Source organism: Hemitrygon akajei, chromosome 6 (genome assembly GCF_048418815.1).
Source record: "Hemitrygon akajei chromosome 6, sHemAka1.3, whole genome shotgun sequence".
In the NCBI taxonomy this organism is placed as follows: Eukaryota; Metazoa; Chordata; class Chondrichthyes; order Myliobatiformes; family Dasyatidae; genus Hemitrygon; species Hemitrygon akajei.
In genome coordinates, this window is record NC_133129.1 from 158,779,047 (window position 1) to 158,798,219 (window position 19,173).

At 38.1% G+C, this 19,173-nt stretch overlaps 1 protein-coding gene across 14 annotated transcripts in view; it reads right to left on the minus strand.

Annotated features, from left to right (window-relative positions):
* Positions 1–19,173, minus strand: part of LOC140729646 (leucine-rich repeat-containing protein 4C-like) — a 1,048,826-nt gene that overhangs the window by 456,844 nt on the left and 572,809 nt on the right. For 13 of the 14 annotated variants that reach the window (XR_012099387.1, XM_073049659.1, XM_073049656.1 and 10 more), the window contains exon 4: positions 15,623–15,683. The exons of the other annotated variant lie outside the window; for it this stretch is intronic. The gene's annotated coding sequence lies outside the window, so the exon portion shown is untranslated. The remainder of the gene's footprint in view (positions 1–15,622; positions 15,684–19,173) is intronic. 14 annotated transcript variants of the gene reach the window in all.

Here is a 19,173-nt window from a genome sequence, read left to right on the forward strand (position 1 = left end):
ATACATAGGTGACAGTGAGAACTTATCTGTTCTCAGTAATGATAATAATTTTGGGATTGTCGGTTGTGAGCTGGATGTGATGTGTGATTATGATACCCCTAAATGTAATTTCAGACCTACAACAATGTAGTTGAATATTAAATGTCCACTGAAATGGCCCACCTATCCATTCAATTGACCCCATCAATCCTTACTAATTGTTATCAATGCACCATAGAAAGCATCCTATCTGAATGCAAGATGGCTTGATGTGGCAACTGTTCTGCAGACATTTACAGACACAGCTCAGCACATTACAGAAGCCAACCTCCCCCTATGGAATTTGCTGTACTTCTTGCTGCATCCTTAAAGCAGCCAGCATAATCAAAGACTTACCCACTCAGTGCATTCTCTCTTCTCTCCTCAAACACAAGAAAACCTGCAGATGCTAGAAATCCAGACAAGACATACAAAATGCTTGAGGAACTCAGCAGGCCAGGCAGCATCTATGGTAAAGAGTAAGCAGTTGATGTTTCGGGCTGAGACAAAGGGTCTTGGCCTGAAATGTCGACTGTTTACTCTCTTCCATACATGCTGCCTAGCCTGCTGAGTTCATCCAGCATTTTGTGTGTGCTGCTCTTCTCTCCTCTTCCCTCAGGCAAAAGACACAATGAGCTGAAAGCAGGCATCACCAGACTTAAGGATGGTTTCTACCTTGCTGTATCTTGGTACATGTGACAACAATAAACCAATTCAATTCAATCAATTGGTGTGCTAACCACAACTTTAAAGCAGAAAAGCAATAAAATCAGAGGCCACTTTCCATTAACCTAGATATTGTATTCAGACACAGGAAAGTAACTTGAGCCCAGTCAACGTTGCAATATTTCCTCCTTGGAAATAGCTGAGAATTGGTGCTTAAATTGAAATGCGTCCTACTCCTCAAGACAGTCCCATACTCATGTAATTCTACATTATAAACTCCTTTATAATGGTGACTCTTAAAGACCCACCAGACTGTGCAGTACAGTGAAATACAGGAGGGAGAGAGCAGCCTTGAGAGTTCTCAGCATCAACTCTAGAGTATGTTGAAACTTTGCTATCACATCACAAACAGGTAATGGAAGTTCTCCTATACTGATCAGTCTTCCTCCATGTTGAACAACCCTTGGAAGATTCACTGATAACCACAGTGTTACAGAATATATCCTGGGCAGATTGAGCCGGCCAACTCCTAAAGAACAGACATGCAAGATTACGGCTGCAGGATGTAATGAGCAACCTCACTTGTAGTAAGGTATCAATCTACTTGACCGAGTTTCCACCAGTTTAATTGTGGAAGATGTTTTTTTCCCCGGCGAGTATTGGTAACAGTCTTTGCGAAGAGAAACTCCAACCTTTACGCGAGAAACACCCTCTGTGTTGTGTAGCAGTACAATTATGCTGCATGGGAAAGAGCTGGCATTTGATAACTTGGGTTCTCTGAGGCATCGTGGACGGAACTAAACACCACATAACCTGTGATTTTAAAGCCTGAGATATCAGTCACAATCAAGCAGGGGGATCCACTTCAGTTCAACAGGCAATACATAAGGACGCACCTGAATGAGGATCGGCTATGCCTGCAAATGAGGTGCTGACTTTGAGAGGCTTCAGTACAGGACTACATGCATGCTAAGCAGCACGCAACAGACAGGTAAGTAATCCTACAACCAGCAATTCAGATCAAAGCTCTGTCAGGACAGAAGTAAGTGGACCGAATTCATAGACAGGAGTGAATCGAACCATTTGCCCTTAATACTGTCTTTTGGTTGTTTTACTGCAACTTTGTGGACATTTGTTATCTTTTCTGCCTCTTCTCTTGCATTTACTTCACTCTTGCGTCTTGCATTTTATTTGTCAGAAAGTTCAGTTACATCACACAAGAATCTGTATTTGTTTCTCTGCTTGGCTCAAATTATATCCTTTGAAAATGCTTCTCAAAATTCTGTATTGAAAGATTAAAAATGCTTCCTGTTTTGGTTAAGATAATATTCCTGTCATATTTTCAATTCTTATGACTATTAATGTTGCAATATGTTTTTCTGCAGCATTGCTTTACAACTATCATACGTTGTTTATTGTGCATTCTTATGTTGAAGAAAACTGCTGTAATCAATTTGTCTGATACCTTTATCTTCTGTGTACTTTAAAAGATAAATCACTGTTACCAGTTAACATAACAGAGAACAGAACTTTTCCATCTAATGCAATCTTGTGAAGATGCTTACATTTTTGTCTCAAATGTAGATTGCTCACAAGAAGCAAAGAATCATTATCTGGGAAAATTAATAACTGAAGCAGATCTCATTGTTTGATATCGATCAGAAACAGAAAGCCATATGTGCTACAATCTATCTTGAAAACTATCAACTTATAGTCAAATTAAGCTTCAAAGAAGATTCGTTATCAAAGTATGTATAAATTATCCAACCTTGAGATTTGTCTGCTTACAGGCAGCCACAAAACAAGAAACCTGAAATAACCCAAATAAAAAAAAAGAACACCCACTGTGCAAAGAAAGAGGAAAAAAGGCACAAATCATGCAAACAACAGAAGCAAGCAACAGCATTCTGAACCAAATTGAGTCTATAGATCCAATTCCCCAGAGCAGCCAGAGTAGGCCCAGGCTTCAGTCTCAGTTCATCATATTGTGGGCCAAATTGGTACGAAGCACAACAGCTGGAGCAGTTCATAGCCTCAGCGCTGTGGAGAGAGGAATGAACATTGCGGGAGAGTGAGTAAAATTGGCCCAACACTTTCCTCCAATTCCGACACCTGAGCTTTCCATTCTATCTGGGCTGGTGTTTAAATTGTCTATGCACTGAGTAGTGCTTTACTCTAGGACCTGGGTCCCAGCGCAACAACACGCTCTGGGACTAGATCCCACTGCCCAGGCCAAAGCGGTTCTTGATCTTTCCAGATCGGTTCCGCACTTAGAGAGATCCATCTTTGTACCTTGTTTAGGTGAATTTGCATCGAAACTCTTTCGCATCGATTCCTCTCAAAATTGTTCACTCCAGCTCCATCTCCAACAGCGACAACATCTCCATCTGCAACACATTACGCTTCAGCTTTGTGACGAACCAGCACGGCTTATCCCTCGAATCAGCTTCACCTCCACTCGCCTCTTCATTACTTGTGGTGAGAGTTTACCACAATTTACTTCAGAAAAGGTGTAACTAATAATGTTTTTAGTCAAATTTCTTGACCTTTCAACTACCAGTTAGCTGTTGCTCACCTTCAGTAGCGCCATCTTAAACCAAAAGAACAGAAAGAAATCAGCCATGACAGAATGGCGGAGCCAGCTCGATGGGCCAGATGGCCTAATTTTGATGCTTTGTCTTATGTCTTATGCACAAAGAGTTATCAAAAAACTATCAAAGTATGCTACAATCTAACAGTGTAAGGATATAAAATAAAGAATAATAATTGGTTTTGCATACAAGATTTTGATGTAAGCCTTGTAAACTGCTGAATGTAAGGTACACATGCACATGATAATGGCCTTTGTGTAATGGAAAACAAATTAAAACAGGATGAATAACTATAGCAATTTAAAACTAGATATAAGGAGGTAACTGAATTCCTGTGCGTTACATTTGCAATTTATATTACAATCTACATAGGGCTAACTTCTCCCAATATGTTGTGAAGTAGTGAACTGCATTCTGCATAACTGAACCACACACAATAAAATATACTGCATTCAATTGAAGTCAGCTGAGTATAATGGGAATGTACAAGTGCATACCCTGAATTTACAATGAGAAGAAGAAATTTAATCATGCTTGCAGTTACTTTCTAAGATCCACTCCTCTAGAAAAAACTGTGTCTGTGAATAATGAAGGAGTAGGAATTATAAGAGTACTCCAGAGACTGTCACACTGACATCTATCGTTCTGGTCCACTTTTGAAAAGTGACTTTTTTATGTGAGTTTTGAAATTGCTTCTGGGACCCAGTGTCCATAACTCAGCACACTGAACTTTTCAGTGGTTAAAAAGAAATAAAGAGGCAAGCTCATGTTTAAAAGCAAGATCAGAAAAAAAATAAAATTAGCTTTATTTGTCACACAGTGAAATGTGTCTTTTGTGTCAAAGACCAGCAGAGTCTGAGGATATGCTGGGGGCAGCCCGCAAATATTGCCATGTTTCTAGCAGCAACATAGAAAGCCTACAACTTTCTAACGCTAACCCGTTTCTCTTGGGAATGTGGAAGGGAACCTAAATAGACACGGGAAGAACTACTTATAGACAGTAGGAAAATCAAACTTGGATTGCTGGCACTGTAAGGCATAATGCTAACTGCAATACCACAGTGTTGAAAGGTCTTGGCATCTCAGTGGTCTTATCTGCATAGAAGTAAACAGCTAGGGTTTGATGGTAGGGCATTGATTTGAAAGCTAGAGACCATTTTTTGTTACCAAATACTTACTGTTTCTTTTTTAAACTTAAAGAAAATATGCCTTTTCCAACTTAACCAGTCACTGGTTTAAGTATCAAGATATTGCCAGTATAGTATCTTGCCAAGAATGAGTATCTGATCCATATCATGTGGTTTACAAAAGCTGCTTGCAGGAAATGACACAAGTTTAAATAAAGAGGATGGTGTTAGGATCATCATAAATACTGCAGTATTTATCATCATCGCTTTTAAAATTGATGCTCTTTTGCACTTTAGGGTTCAACACTCAGCCATGTGAAATCTTTAATAATTCTCGTATCTTATGGAAAATTATGGAAAACCCTGAACATCCTCTACATAGCACCATCCAGAGACAGAGAAGCAGTTTCAGCGACAGGTTACTGTCGATGCAATGCTCCTCAGACAGGATGAAGAGGTCAATACTCCCCAATGCCATTAGGCTTTACAATTCAACTGCCAGGACTTAAGAACTTTTTTTAAAGCTATTATTAATGCTTTTTGAGTTAGTGATTTAGATGCATATCATATTATTACTGAGTTAAGTATTGTATGTAATGAGTTTTTGCTACAACAAGTGTATGGGACATTGGAAAAAATGTTGAATTTCCCCATCGGGATGAATAAAGTATCTATCTATCTATCTATCTATCTATCTTGTCAGGAGGATCAGTTCCTCCTCAGACTTCTGAATAAAGAACTTAGGATGTTGCTCCAAAACGTGTGTAGTTTGAAGAGAGGAAGGAAAATCAACAAGATGGTCAGAATCACACTGACTTTAGCTCGTGCCACAAAGTGCAGAGGGCCACTGACTTTAAGATATATTTGATAACATTTGAAAGATTTTAACTTTAAAATAATCATATTTATTATGTAAACAAGAGATTCTGCATATGCTGGAAATCCAGAGGGGACAGACACAAAATGCTGGGGGATCTCAGCAGGTCAAACTTGATAAAGGATCTCGGCCCAAAGTGTTGACTGTTTATTCCTTTCCACAGATATTGCCTGACCTGTTGAGATCCTCCAGCAATTTCCATGTGTTAATCAAAATTATTAATTAATTAAAATTTGATAAGTGCATTTAAAAAGAAACGGAAATGGTGATAATTAATTATAACCATAAGAATGCTGGGGAAAAACTTAACAAACAAAAATGTAAAATTATGAATAAACTCTCCACCGGGAATGTAGTAGATCAATGTAAACTTATTCTTAAAAATAATAGATGCCCTAGCTGTGTAACTTATGCAAGTCATCTGAGCTGATTCTACAGTGCAGAGCAACACATATTTATCTGACCATCAGCATTTCTCCTACTCGGCTTAGAGCTGGAAGTCCAGAACATAATATCACACCCATCCTTTCATCAAGGATCTGATAGCCAGCCACAGTGCGTTTTGGACTATATTTGCTCATCATACATTGGCAGCAAATTCCTGTGGTACAATTCATCACCACATCATCATTAACAGTACTTTTAGGATTCAAGGTGCCTCATTTCCTTCAGATATATTTTCACACTTGGTGATCAAACAATCACAGGAGTAAACTTTCTGCTTTTCAGCTTTACTGTAGAATTTAACAAGAACAATACTCCACAACAACAAATCCTCAAAGGAGGAAAGAGAATTAGATAAATGGTGTAATTTCAGGGAGCAATACTAGAGCCTAGTGCTTGGGGTCCAGTCATTGATGAGTCTGGTGTTCGAAGCCTGGAGTATAGCTCCTCATTCATCTTCACTGGCGAGCCCTCAGTCAATACCGAAGATTATAATCCAAAGGTCGATCGAAAGTGTAAAAGTTAAGTCCCAGTGGTCAGAGACCCAGTTCTGTTCATCTCTGTGAGTCTGTTGGGGAAGTCTAAGGTCCAATATCTGCATATCTATGAGTCTGCTGGAGGCTAAAGATGACCTGCCCTGGGGTTATGGGACTGTGTATGTGCGTGAGTGAGTAGGCGGGATGAATGGTACTTGTTTTGCTGTTGTTGCTTTGTCGTTTCAGATGTTCTGTTTTGTTATGCTCTGTGTTATTCTGCCGAGCATGGTGAGCAAGCTTTGTTGGCACCAGAAAGCACTGTGACACTTGTCTGCTGCTCCAGCACATCCTTGGGTGTATTGTTTGCTAACACAATTGACGCATTTCACTGTATGTTTTAATGAATGTGTGATAAACATTTCAGAATCTGAATGTGGAGCCTTGAAAAAAGACTGATGTCCGTTCTAAAGGATGTGCTTCTATTCTGAGGCTATGACCTCTGGTCCTAGACTCCCCCACTATTATAAATATTCTCTCCACGCCCACTCTGTGTAGACCTTTCAATATTAGATTGGTTTCAATGAAATCTCCCACTCATTCTTCTAAACCCCACTGGGTACAAATCTAGAGTGTCAAACACTCTTCATACGAAAACCCTTTAATTCCTGTGATCATTCTTGTAAACCTCCTCTGGACCCTCTCCAATATCAGCACACCCCTTCTTAGCTATGGGATTCAAAATTGCTCACATTACTCCAAGGGCCTTCATAAGCCTCAAAAGTACCCAAAAATCTCAACCTTAGTAATGCACTCTAACATCTTTCCAATCACAAAAGTCAGGCTAACTGGCTTATAATTTCCTGTATTTTGCCTCTCTCTCTCTCTTCTTAATGAGTAACATTTGCAATTTTCCAGTGCTTGGAACCATTCCAGAATCTAGTGATCCTTGAAAGATCACTACTAATTCCTCCACAATCTCTTCGGCACTTTTGGAACCATGGGGTGTAGTCCATCTGGTTTAGGTGACCTATCCAGTACCTTCAGACTTTTCAGCTTCCCAAACACCTTCTCTTTAGTAACATGACTACAATCACTTCTGCACCCTAAATTTCTAGCATACTGCTGGTGTTGTCCACAATGAAAACTGATGCAAAATAGCTATTCAATTCATCTGCCATTTTCTCACTCCTTATCATCTTAATGTTAGCATCTTAGGTATGAGTTCAGATTTGTATTGGCAGTCATCTTCCCTTTATGGGCAGCCATATTCTCTTGTCAATCTTCGCCAACTTTAGAGGAACATCCTCTACTGGAAGAAACATTGGTACAGAGTTCCAGATCCAAGGAATTGCCTGGCTTTGATGCTACTTTTTATTCATGAATATGCTGACTTCTGAAATAAAACGTGAATATCTCATGCAGAAGCAACCAACTGCACCAATACAATAATATGACATGTTCACCATTCCATTGGATGTTAAATGCAAAGACTCAACATATCTGGTCAAGTCTATTACAGAGATTGAAATCTTCTTCGAGCAAGTTTGCATTATGACATGCTTATTTCCTTATTCATTTCTGTACAGAAATGTTTGTCATGAAGAAAAAAAAGCAGAAAATAACAACATTGCCACAAACTTAAAAGCTCAATAAAGATTCACATTTTCATGCAACATAAAGCAATTCCACTGAAGTTACATATCATATATGTCACAGTAATGGTCCTGTAGTTATTCCCTAAGTTATTATCCATTGGTATGCATTTCAGATTTGCTCCAAAATCCAAGGTGTAAAAGAATACAACAGTTTAAGCACTGTTTTCCTAATGATGAAAGCAGGTAGGTCGTAAGATGTACAGTATTCTTTAAACTATCATCATTACTAACTAGTTAGTTCTATCTGATACTTCATAGTGAATATTTGTTAAGTAAGGTTATGGAGAAATTATGTTAAATTATTCTTCTAAGGTTAAATATTTCTCTTTTATGCACAATTTGTTCTAAGTTTTGCCCTCTTCTTAGCATTAGATCAAACCATTCTAATATTGAACCAGCATCTTAGAACCATAGAACCATAGAACACTACAGCACAGCACAGGCCCTTCAGCCCTCCATGTTGTGCTGACCCATATAATCCTTAAAACAAAGTATTAAACCCACACTACCCCATAACCCTCCATTTTTCTTTTATCCATGTGCCTGTCCAAGAGGCTCTTAAATACCCCTAATGTTTTAGCCTCCACCACCATCCCTGGCAAGTCATTCCAGGTACTCACAACCCTCTGTGTAAAAAATTTACCCTTGATGGCTACTCTAAACTTTCCTCCCTTATCTTCTAATCTTCCTTCCAACTTCTAATCCATAATTTGATTCAGTAATATTTCATTTTTTTCCCAACATATTTACATAAAGCAGGCATTTTGCCAAGGACAGCATTTGCTGTTCATTCCAGTTTCCCCTGAACTGTATGTTTTAACCATGTCAAGTTGCAGTTTTGAGTTAAAGAGAATATTGGATCTGCAGTCCCATTCAAGGTAAGCTAAGTAAAGATGGCTGGGTTCCTTGCCAAAAGAACAATTTTTAAGCTAGTTCGAGTGTTTCATGGTTGGTATTATTGATACTATGTACCTTCTCCAGATTTATTCAATTGATTAATTGAAGTTCCTAAATTAACAAGGTGGTCTTCAAACGCATACCTCTAGATCAAAGGTCAAGGCCTCATGATATGTGTCCGGTAATCTTTCACTTTAAATGTACAACCATTGATCACTTCATGTATAATATCCAACTGGAAGTGCAAGACCACTTAATTTTTATTCTGGATTAGTTCTGGATTATAGTTCTGGACAAAACACTTAGTTCTTTCTGGATAAGTAAAATTGACTTTTTGTAAACTGTGTCACACTTGTTAATTGCTTTTCAAATTTGTTGCAATTCTGCATTCTTCCTTAGAAATGCGAGCCAATACAGATGTTTTCCATATCAAACAGTCTAAGTTATGGACCTAATGTTAACTTTGTGTTATCCCATTGCTACATATTTCAGGAAGCTATTAAGTTCAAGGTGTAAGGAATGAATATGTATCTAGTAACTCAGCTGATCTGAAAACTCTAACTTAATAACTCATTTTGAAGGCATTAATCCTCAAGATATAATTGATGAAGGTCCAAATCCAAATTTTACAACCACCTAGAGATTTTATTTCTATAATGCAAAGTTGATTTTTTTTTACAGTTCTTGCAAAGACGACTCATATTCTGCTATTAATAACAGCCATAAGAGAGTGAAATTAGGCAATGTTAATAGCACATTTTAACTAAATAGCAAATTAGCAGTTTGTTTAACACCATTATCATTAGACATAAGCATCAAGCCTGGTGTAAAGCAAGCTTCTCAGTTATTATCAGACCAACTTATGCTGCCGATATTGATGGCTGTCATTCCCTAGGATATATGTCACTGTTCTGATTAGGGAAATGATCATGCTAATCAAACTCTACCCAGACCAGCCCTTAAAATCAATCTTTGAGCAAAAGTTATCTTTGAAATAGACATTTCCATTTTCCATATATGTAACACAAGAAATGACTGAAAAATGATAACAGCCATTATCAAGAATTTAACAGAAGTGAGATTCAGGTTTGGGAGCAGATATATATATATATATATATATATATATATATATACACACACATATAAAGAAATCACATTCCATCAGTTAACTACAGTTAAAATACTGTAAATGCCTGAACAGTAAAGATTTGATGCAATTCCCAAAATCTATCTCTTGGGCATATATTTCCATGAAGTTCAAGACAGAGATGTTAATTTAATGCCAATCTATTAATCTTTACTTTCAGCTACAACAACTCCACTAAGGCCAGGAAAATGTATGGTAAAAACTAACAAATACTGCACCCAATAGTTATTTCTGATATTCTCTTTTGATGAAGGCTAATTGGTCAATGAGTCCATGTCAGCACTCAGAGCTTTCCCATCACTTTTCTTATTCCTCTGTAATCACTGCTCTTCCATTTGCTTGTCAATTCCACCCAGATTCTTCCATCATTTGCCCATACGGCTGTAAGACATTGGAGCAGAATTAGACCACTCAGCCCACAGAGTCTGCCCAATCTTTCCATCCTTACTCTCAGCCCCATTCTCGTGCCTTCTCCCCGTAACCTATGATGCCCTAATTGATCAAGAACCTATGCCTTAAATATACTCAAATGACTTGGCCTTCAGAGCTGTCCATGGCAATGAATTCCACAGATTGACCTACCTCTAGCAAAAGAAATTTCTCCTCAATTTTGTTTTAAAATGATGTCCTTCTATACTGAGGCTGTCTTTTGGTCCAAGACCTTTCCACTAGTGGAAATATCCTCTCCGCATCCACTCTGTCCAGGCCTTTCAATATTATTTTGGTTTCAACGAGATTCCCTCCTCATTCTTCCAAATTCCAGTGAGTACAGGTCTACTACATCAGATGCTCCTCATACATTAACCCTTTTATTCCCAGGATCAATCTCAAAAACCTCTGCTGGACTATTTCAAAGGCCAGCACATCCTTTCTTAGATAAGGGGCCAAAAACTGCTTACAACACTCCAAATGTGGTACGATCAATGCCTTATAAAGCCTCAGTATTACATCCTTGTCTTTACTTTCTAGTCCTCTCAAAATGAATGCTATCAATACATTTACTTTTCTTACCGTTGACTCAACCTGCAAATTAATCTTCAGGGAATCCTGCTCTATGACTCCAAAGTCCTTTGCACCTCCGATTTCTAAATTTGTTCCCCATTTAGAAAATAGTCTATGGCTTTATTCCTTCTACTAAAGTGCATGACCATACTCTTACCTACACTATATTCCATCTGCATCTTCTTTTCCCATTTTTTCAAAGGTTTTCTGCAGACTCCCTGCTTCCTCAACACCACCTGCCCCTCCACCTATCTTTGGATCATTTGCAAACTTGGCCACAAAACCATCAATTCCATCATCAAAATCGGTGACGTATAATGTGAAATAAAGTGGTCTCAATACCAGCCTCTATGGAACACTACTAGTCACTGGCAGCCAACTAGAGTAAACTCTACTTATTCTCACTCTTTGCCTCCTGCCAGTTAGCCAATCTTCTATCCATGCTGGTATCTTTTCTGTAATACCATGGGCTCTTATCACACTAAGATAAACTTACAGAGGCTACTAAACCTTCCAACCTGCATGTCGTTGGAATGTGGGAAGAAAGCAAAACGTTCTCACATAAAAAATGTACAAACTTCATGTAGTGGAAATTAGGATTGAACCCAACCATCAGGACTGTGAGACAACAACATTGTTTTGCCATTGTGCTACACAAGGTAAACTGACATATCTTAGCTAATATTTTATTAACATGTTAGCCAGCAGTTGCTTTACTCCAGTCATTAACAACACTCAATATAGTGTGGTAAGTTCCTCGAAGATTATATGCGAACACTATATACAGAAAGCACAGGTTTATCTGACTGCAATTACTACAAATTATAGAAACATAAAATAGGTTCATCAGATTAACAATGATTTGAGTATGTTGGTTTGTTTAATGTATTTGCCATCAGTTAGTCTTTGTGGAATACATACTGTGATTCCTGATGCATTCTTGCACCAGTTAGTTGAGCCGACTGAAGTAATAATATTACCTCAGCATAGGACTGCTTTTTATGTAAGGTAATTCAAAATTATTCTCCATTTACTTCTTCCCCACTGCTGTCAGGTCCTTAAAAAACAGAAAAAACTGAATCCTACCTGCAGAATATATTTCACTCAGCTTGCACTAATGTTGTGTTTATTTTTGTTCGTTCTGCCATGTAAGTTATGTATAATTTAAGTTTATGTAATTTGTTCTGTCAAGTTTGTAATGTACTATATGGATGCTGCAAAATGCTAACTTCCATTGCCTTTACAGTCTGGGTATTCATGCCAATGACAACAAGCTTGAAATATGAACTTGAAACTTGACAATGAGGAATCCTTGTAAAAAGTAAGAAACTTGCACGTAGCAAGAGAAAACATGGTAATATATGGTGCCCATACCTCTCAGAAATATGTTTATCATGTGGTTTAACTTCTGATACATTATTGTAACATAGTGGTTAATGCAACACTTTATAGCCACCAGCTGTAAGATCAGAGTTCAATTCCCATCCCTGTCTGCAAATGGTTTGTTTGACTATGCGGGTTTCCTCTTGGTGCTCTGGTTTCTTTCCACATTCCAAAGACTTATGGTTAGGGTTTCTGAGTCGTGGGCATGCTAGGTTCATGCCGGAAGCCTAGCAACACCAGCAACACCTTGCAAGTGCCCAGCACAATCCTCGCTGATTTCATTTGATGTGAACAATGCAGCTCACTGTATATTTCCATGTCCATCTGACAAATAAAGTTAATCTCTCTTTAATCTCTGTATATGGTTGATTCTTGTTTGCCTTCAATAAAGTATAACCTCACATTAGGGTTACATACTCTGTGCTTACTGTACAAGACCATAAGACATAGGAGCAGAGGCCATTTGATCAATCGATTCTACTCTGCCATTCCATCATGGCTGATTTGTTATCCCTCTGAACCCCATTCTCCTGCATTCTCTCTACAACTGTTGATGTCCTGACTAATCAAGAACTTATTAAGCTCAGGTTTAATGATACCCAATGACTTGGCCTCCACAGCCATCTGTGGCAATGCATCTCACCGATTCACCTCCCTTTGGCTATATTTTCACAATATATTTCCCCCTCATGTCTGTTGTAAATGGATTTCCCTCTTTTCTGAGACTGTGCTCTCTGGTCCTAGACTCCCCCGCTATAGGAAACTTCTGGTCCACATCCACTCTATCTCGGCCTTCCAATACTTGACAGGTTTCAATGAGATCCCCCCTCATTCTTCTAAATTTCCGTGAGTACAGGCTCAGAGCCATCAAACACTCCTGATACGTTTACCCTTTCAGTCATGAAATTATTCTTGTGAACTTCCTCTGGAGCCTCTCAAATGTCAGCATATCTTTTCTTAGTAAAATGTCACAAAATTACTCACAAAACTCCAAGTGCAGTTTGACTAAAGAGTATTTCTACATAATAACGTGCATTCTTATGCAGAACCATAGAAAAATCTAGAAATGTCACAGTTCTGAGGTTATTACTATACTATTTTCATCCTAAATAAGAAGGTTAGATTCTATGGAACCTACTGTTAATTAGAATGATTGTTGCAGTAGCTTGCCAGACTTGGCTGGAGAAAAGTTAGTCCATGCGCACAGCATCATCCAAATACACAATTCCACTCTACTAGCTACAAGGAATGTCAGGACTGTGCCAGCAAACCCTCCGCTTGTCTGGGTGAAGTTAGTCTATGAACATCACATCTTCTACACTACCTTGTCACATTTTACTTCCTACAAGATGCAAGTCAGCACTATGATGGAGTATTCTCCACTTACTGGGGTGGAATTAATCCATGCACATAACATCTGCCACATTACCATCTGGAGGTACTCATTTTATCTCTCTTTTTGCACTTATTTAATTTAATTTTTAAAAATATATATACTTCTTACTGTAATTCACAGCTTTTATTAAGTATTGCAATGTACTGCTGCTGCATAACAACACGTTTTATGACATATGTCAGTGGTTTTAAACATTCTGATTTGGGGTGTAGGAAATTGAAGGGTGGTATTACAAGGATGGGAGCATAGGATATTCAGAGGTCACCTTATAAATAATGAAATGTGTCAATATGGTGAATGCACATCGCATTTCTCCTTGGGCTGGGGAATCAAGAAATGGAGAGAATTGATTTAAGATGAGAGGGAGAGATTCAATGGGAACTTCAGGGGCAATTTTCTTTTTTTTTACACAGAGGATAATAATCTATTGAATGAGCGAAAGGAAGTAGTTGAGGCAGGAACAATAATAACTTTTGAAATGCTGTTGGACAGGTATACAGACAGGAAAAGTTTAGAGGGATATGGGCCTTGGGAAAATGGGACTAGCTTAGAAGTACAGTTTGGTTAGCATGGATCAGTTGGGCCACACGACCTATTTCCATTCTGCATGACTCTATGACTGACAAGACCAAAAATATTTACGGTTGCTATGGGTGCACCAACAGTTTTCATCGTAGGTCCTGTGTAGCAAATGTCAGCAGTGCCCAAGAATTCAGGAGCTACTGAATCACCGTTACACAAAAGCACAAAAGCTAGGGCAGGGGTGGAGTTCAGTTCTTAGAAGCCAGCTTGTGGCCTGAGTTGGGCTGGGAGGGGGGGGGGGGGGAGGGAAGTTCAGTGCTTAAAAACTTTCTTCTGATCTGAGGTGGGCTGGGTGATGGGAGATTGGGGGAGGATGATGTCAGGACTTTGAATACTCAGCAGGGATCTAGAAAGAATGCAGGTAGTTGGGGAGATGAATTTGGAAATTAAGAATCAAATTGGAACTTACAGGGATTTTATCTAGCTGGAGACGGAAACCTTCACATTGAAATCTCAGTCTCTGACTAGAGATTTAGGAGGCTGGGATGTCAATTAATCAGGACTCAAGAGAAAGTCAGGGAATTTGGGAGTTCAAGGCATTAAGGAAACAGTATATCAGTGAATTTTCTGGTCAGAGGTTAGAATCGGGGGTGACTGAGAAAGTTGAGTCTTGGAGCAATTGGAAAGTTGGGGTGAGCAGTGGATAAGAGGCTAGTGTATAGTGGACACAGAATAAAGACAATAAGTATTATCGCATAGTTTGCTTGTTAATGAAAACTAACTATTCCAGGTATACTCAGTGATAGACACTGCTGAGATAGATCTTAGCTTTAGGCATGAATTTCTTGATCTCAATCATAGCATAATAGGCTACCATCTTCAGACATTGAGGGGACAACTGATCCCTCAGTAATGATTATCAAGTCGGCATTAGGCAAGGAAAAGTCAACCCTCCAACTGGGCAAAGGGTCGGGTTTAGTCTGAAATCTGAGGAAGAGTGCTATAGTAAGGTATATTGTTCTTGTAAGTTATTGGAGTCAGTGATTTCTATTATCTTACAAACAGGTAAATATAAATTATATTGTTTAGGTTAAGGAAGCATTTTCATTTCAATTTCTGCAAAGCTACTAGCACACTTATTTATAGCAATAGACTAAGAAAATATAAAATATACATTTAACTTGGATGAAAAAAGCTGGTTTGAATATTAATCAGAGTTATTCACAGCAAAGTTCAGAACATTTGCTCATCCTAGTTTAATCAATATGAAGGACCTCCAATGGGAATGCCTTTCACATGTTCTGTAAACCTGTTTTACCCCTTGAATTTAGTTTGAGTTAAATGTCCCTGCTGTCACTCAGATACTGCCATTTTATATTGCACTAGCTAGATTAAAATAACAGAAAGAAATGTTACATCACCTTTGTAGAACTAAAGAAGAGCCACATCTCCATTGTATAGAGTTGAAAACTGATGCAGTTTCTGAAAATAAAACAATGCAAAATTATTTTTTGTCATTGTTCACTCTGACATTTATGAAAACATGCTGAGTATTTGAAAATGTTGGGAATAATGACTTGAAAATCAGGCGATATTTGCTCAACTCTACTGCAAAATTGAAACAAATTCAAATAAAATAAGTTAATAATATCAATGAGGAAACTTAGAGTATCCTTAATTTTTAATCATAAACAATTTCAGTATTTCAGCACTTTTTTACGGATTTGGAAATATATGAGCCAAATATTGACTTTGTCTGAACTGCTTCTTCATTCTATTTCTTTGGAATTGAGTGTTTGCAACTAGGTTCATGCCATGATTAACTTGCCATACGTGGAAGTAGATTGCTAGATTAAATATGTAGCCTCAAAACTATGTTTGACTTATCACTTAATTCCTGCCTGATTCTTTCTTATTCATTGCTGAAACATAGGTTATTTATTTTAAGCCTCATACGGCAAAGACTGAGAGCAGCAGGCATGGATTGATGGTACGCAAAGCATCAATCACAGTAAATTCTCTCAGTGAATTGAAACGTACTGTCAGATAAGGTGACTATTTCCAGTTTCCATCTGATGCATTCTCAATCCTCAAGGGAACTCAAGAGTCACAACTGTCAGAAAGCACGCATCTACCAGGCTCTTCCTTCCGACATACCATCTGCTCTGCATACTAGATTTCAGACTAATAATAGCATGTTTACCAGTGGACTATCCTCTAAGCAGGCATCTGGAAAGTAAAATTCAATTGCTCATGGCATTTAACTTAAGTAACAACTAATCCTGGCAATTTCCATCTGGAGGATGTATGTAATCCTCTAAAATTTCCCTCTGTGAACATTATCTCTAAAATTTACTTAGATGATTTAGTAATCTCTACTAAATCTCAAAATGTATTCTTAAGTACTCTGTGTGTTTATAAATATGTAAGGACATTTGCAAGAAGGAGATCAGCTCACTTTAAACTTCTAGAGACAGTGCAGAGTCATAAGTGACAAATGTTCATTCTGATCACTAACTTTCTCTTAATAAGAGGGATAACAATGGCAAAAATGAATCAATACATTGTAAGAAACTTCAACAATAAGCTCTAAAAAAGAATCAGAATGTAGATCACATACAACATTAATCTGGTAATAGTGGGGGTGGAGTGAAGGGGCTAAAGTAGATAAGCCAGCAACAGGTGCAAGTGTGGTCCTCCAAAAGCATAATTAACTCACACCTATGCCCTCCTATTCATGTGATTCATTCAGTTATTACTGGTCAATGGTGAGATTTGAGACCTAGGTATGAGGGACTTGTTGGAGTTGGCTTGCTAGACATGATCAGTACCCAGATGATTGAGAGGGGGTTGATAGAGAAGTTGTTTCTCCATGAAAGCTTTGTCATTTTTTGAGATTGGGTCATACCTAAAATACTTGACATATTGTCAAATAAATACTAGATCCATAGATTTGCTGGAATAGCTTGGCTAGAAGGGTAAAAAGTAGCAGAACAGCTGGAATATTGTCAGGATCATAGACTTCACTGCATTATGTGCATTTAGTCAGTCACCTGAAGTCTGTTCATGTTCAGTGTTTGGTACACTAACTAACAAGGAGACAAAAACAAGCATTTAGAGTTCAGCATTGGCACCAGGCGAGATTTTAATTATTCAAAGTCCTTGTCAAATCCAATCTTCTGACTTTTAAGTTCAGATTTTTAAAAGCAAAACAAACCTCATCAGTAATGCAGAATATTATTTTGTTGCTATTCCAAACTGTCTTCAATGTTAAATAGCAGTTGTATAAATTCACAGTGTTATATAGCATAGAAATAGACCCTTTAGTCCAAGTTACCCACGCTGACCAACAGATTATCTGTGGTAATCATATTTGCCTATATACGGCCCATATCGCACTGAACCAAATTTTTTCGTGCAGTTGACCAAATGTCCTTTGCATGTTTTTAACTGTACTGACCTCTACCACCTCTTCTGCTGGCTCACTGCCCTCTGTGTAAAGAAACCTGACCCTTAGATCACCGTTTAATCTTTCCTATTTCACTTTACACCTATGCCCTTGGAAGTCAGGAAAGAGGCACAAAGCTTATTGCTTCAGGATTGTTATTTATATGTGTTAACAGAACAAAGAAAAGCAAGAATAGACAGAAATAGGAGCCAAGGCTAGTGCCAGGAGGGAGAGAAGAAGGTGAAGAATGAGAAGGCACTACCACATATCCAGCTCTTTTTATACTCCATATATAAGAAACCATCAGATAATGCAGTACCAAGTGAGGCTTCCAGATCTTTTCAGGGTCATACAAATGCTACCACTAGGGAACATACTGAACAACTTCATATACATACTGTGGCCACTAGGAAACATACTAAACAGTTACATGTATGTAAGTATTTATAAAAATATATGCAGGTACAATGAAGCTACAAAGAGAATAACAATTAATCAGTCTAATTCAGCAAGATCTGTATGTTATTTAAGAAATGGATTGGCGATTCAAAACCAGAAGGCAAAATACGTGCAAGCTAGAGAAGTGCAGGACAAAGCTTATGGTTTTGCAGGACAATCAATTAAAACTTTGGTTGCAATCTGTTAATATTTCAAGATCACATTTAAAGTAATGAAGAACATGTACGATTAAACCATGGCCAAGTCATGAAACAAAGCTCTTACCTGGGTAAGGCATCTTAGTTTGATAAAATTAATAAAAAGTCCAAACAATATATACCAACAATGTTAAGTTTAATAAGAGGCCATGTGATAAGATTCAGAGATTGGTTGAGGGAAAGGAAAAACCTGGAATGCATGAGTTAAAGATAAGAATGCACGGACGGTTTAGTCAATTGTGAGAGAGAATGAAAAAGTTAACAGGGCAAGTAAAAAGCTTCACTAATCAATTGAAAAAGAAATGCCAATCTTGTAATAAACTACAAAAACAGTATGATATAGACAGTAAAAAGGCTAAAGAGTAAATCTCTGAATTAACTGAATGAGCGAATAAATAACTGTAATAAAATTGAAAGTAATTGTACAGAGCTTCAATGCGGACTGAGACAACGTCAAAGAGCTGAACAGGGACCTCAGGTGTGTGGTTCTGCCAACCCAGTGGGCGGCACTGCCAGTGACTCTGCTGGTGACACTCCCAATGACACCTCCAATGACACCATTTCTGATGATCCTCCATTGGAGTACCCTGGACACAGCAAAACTATCCAAACTCCAAAGAATTACAGCCTATATTGGAGAGTCCTCCAATACATCAACACTATCGAAAATCCAAAGGGTTAGAGCCTTTATCAAACTGTCTCCAAAACATTGCCACCATCTAACCTCTGTAGAATTACAAAATGGACATAACATAGACTCTACAGCAGTCCCTATCAGCTCGTGAAGATGACCGTGATGAAACAATAAGATTGGCAGCTATGTTCAAAGTTCAAATAGATCTATTATCAAATTGCATTTATGTCACAC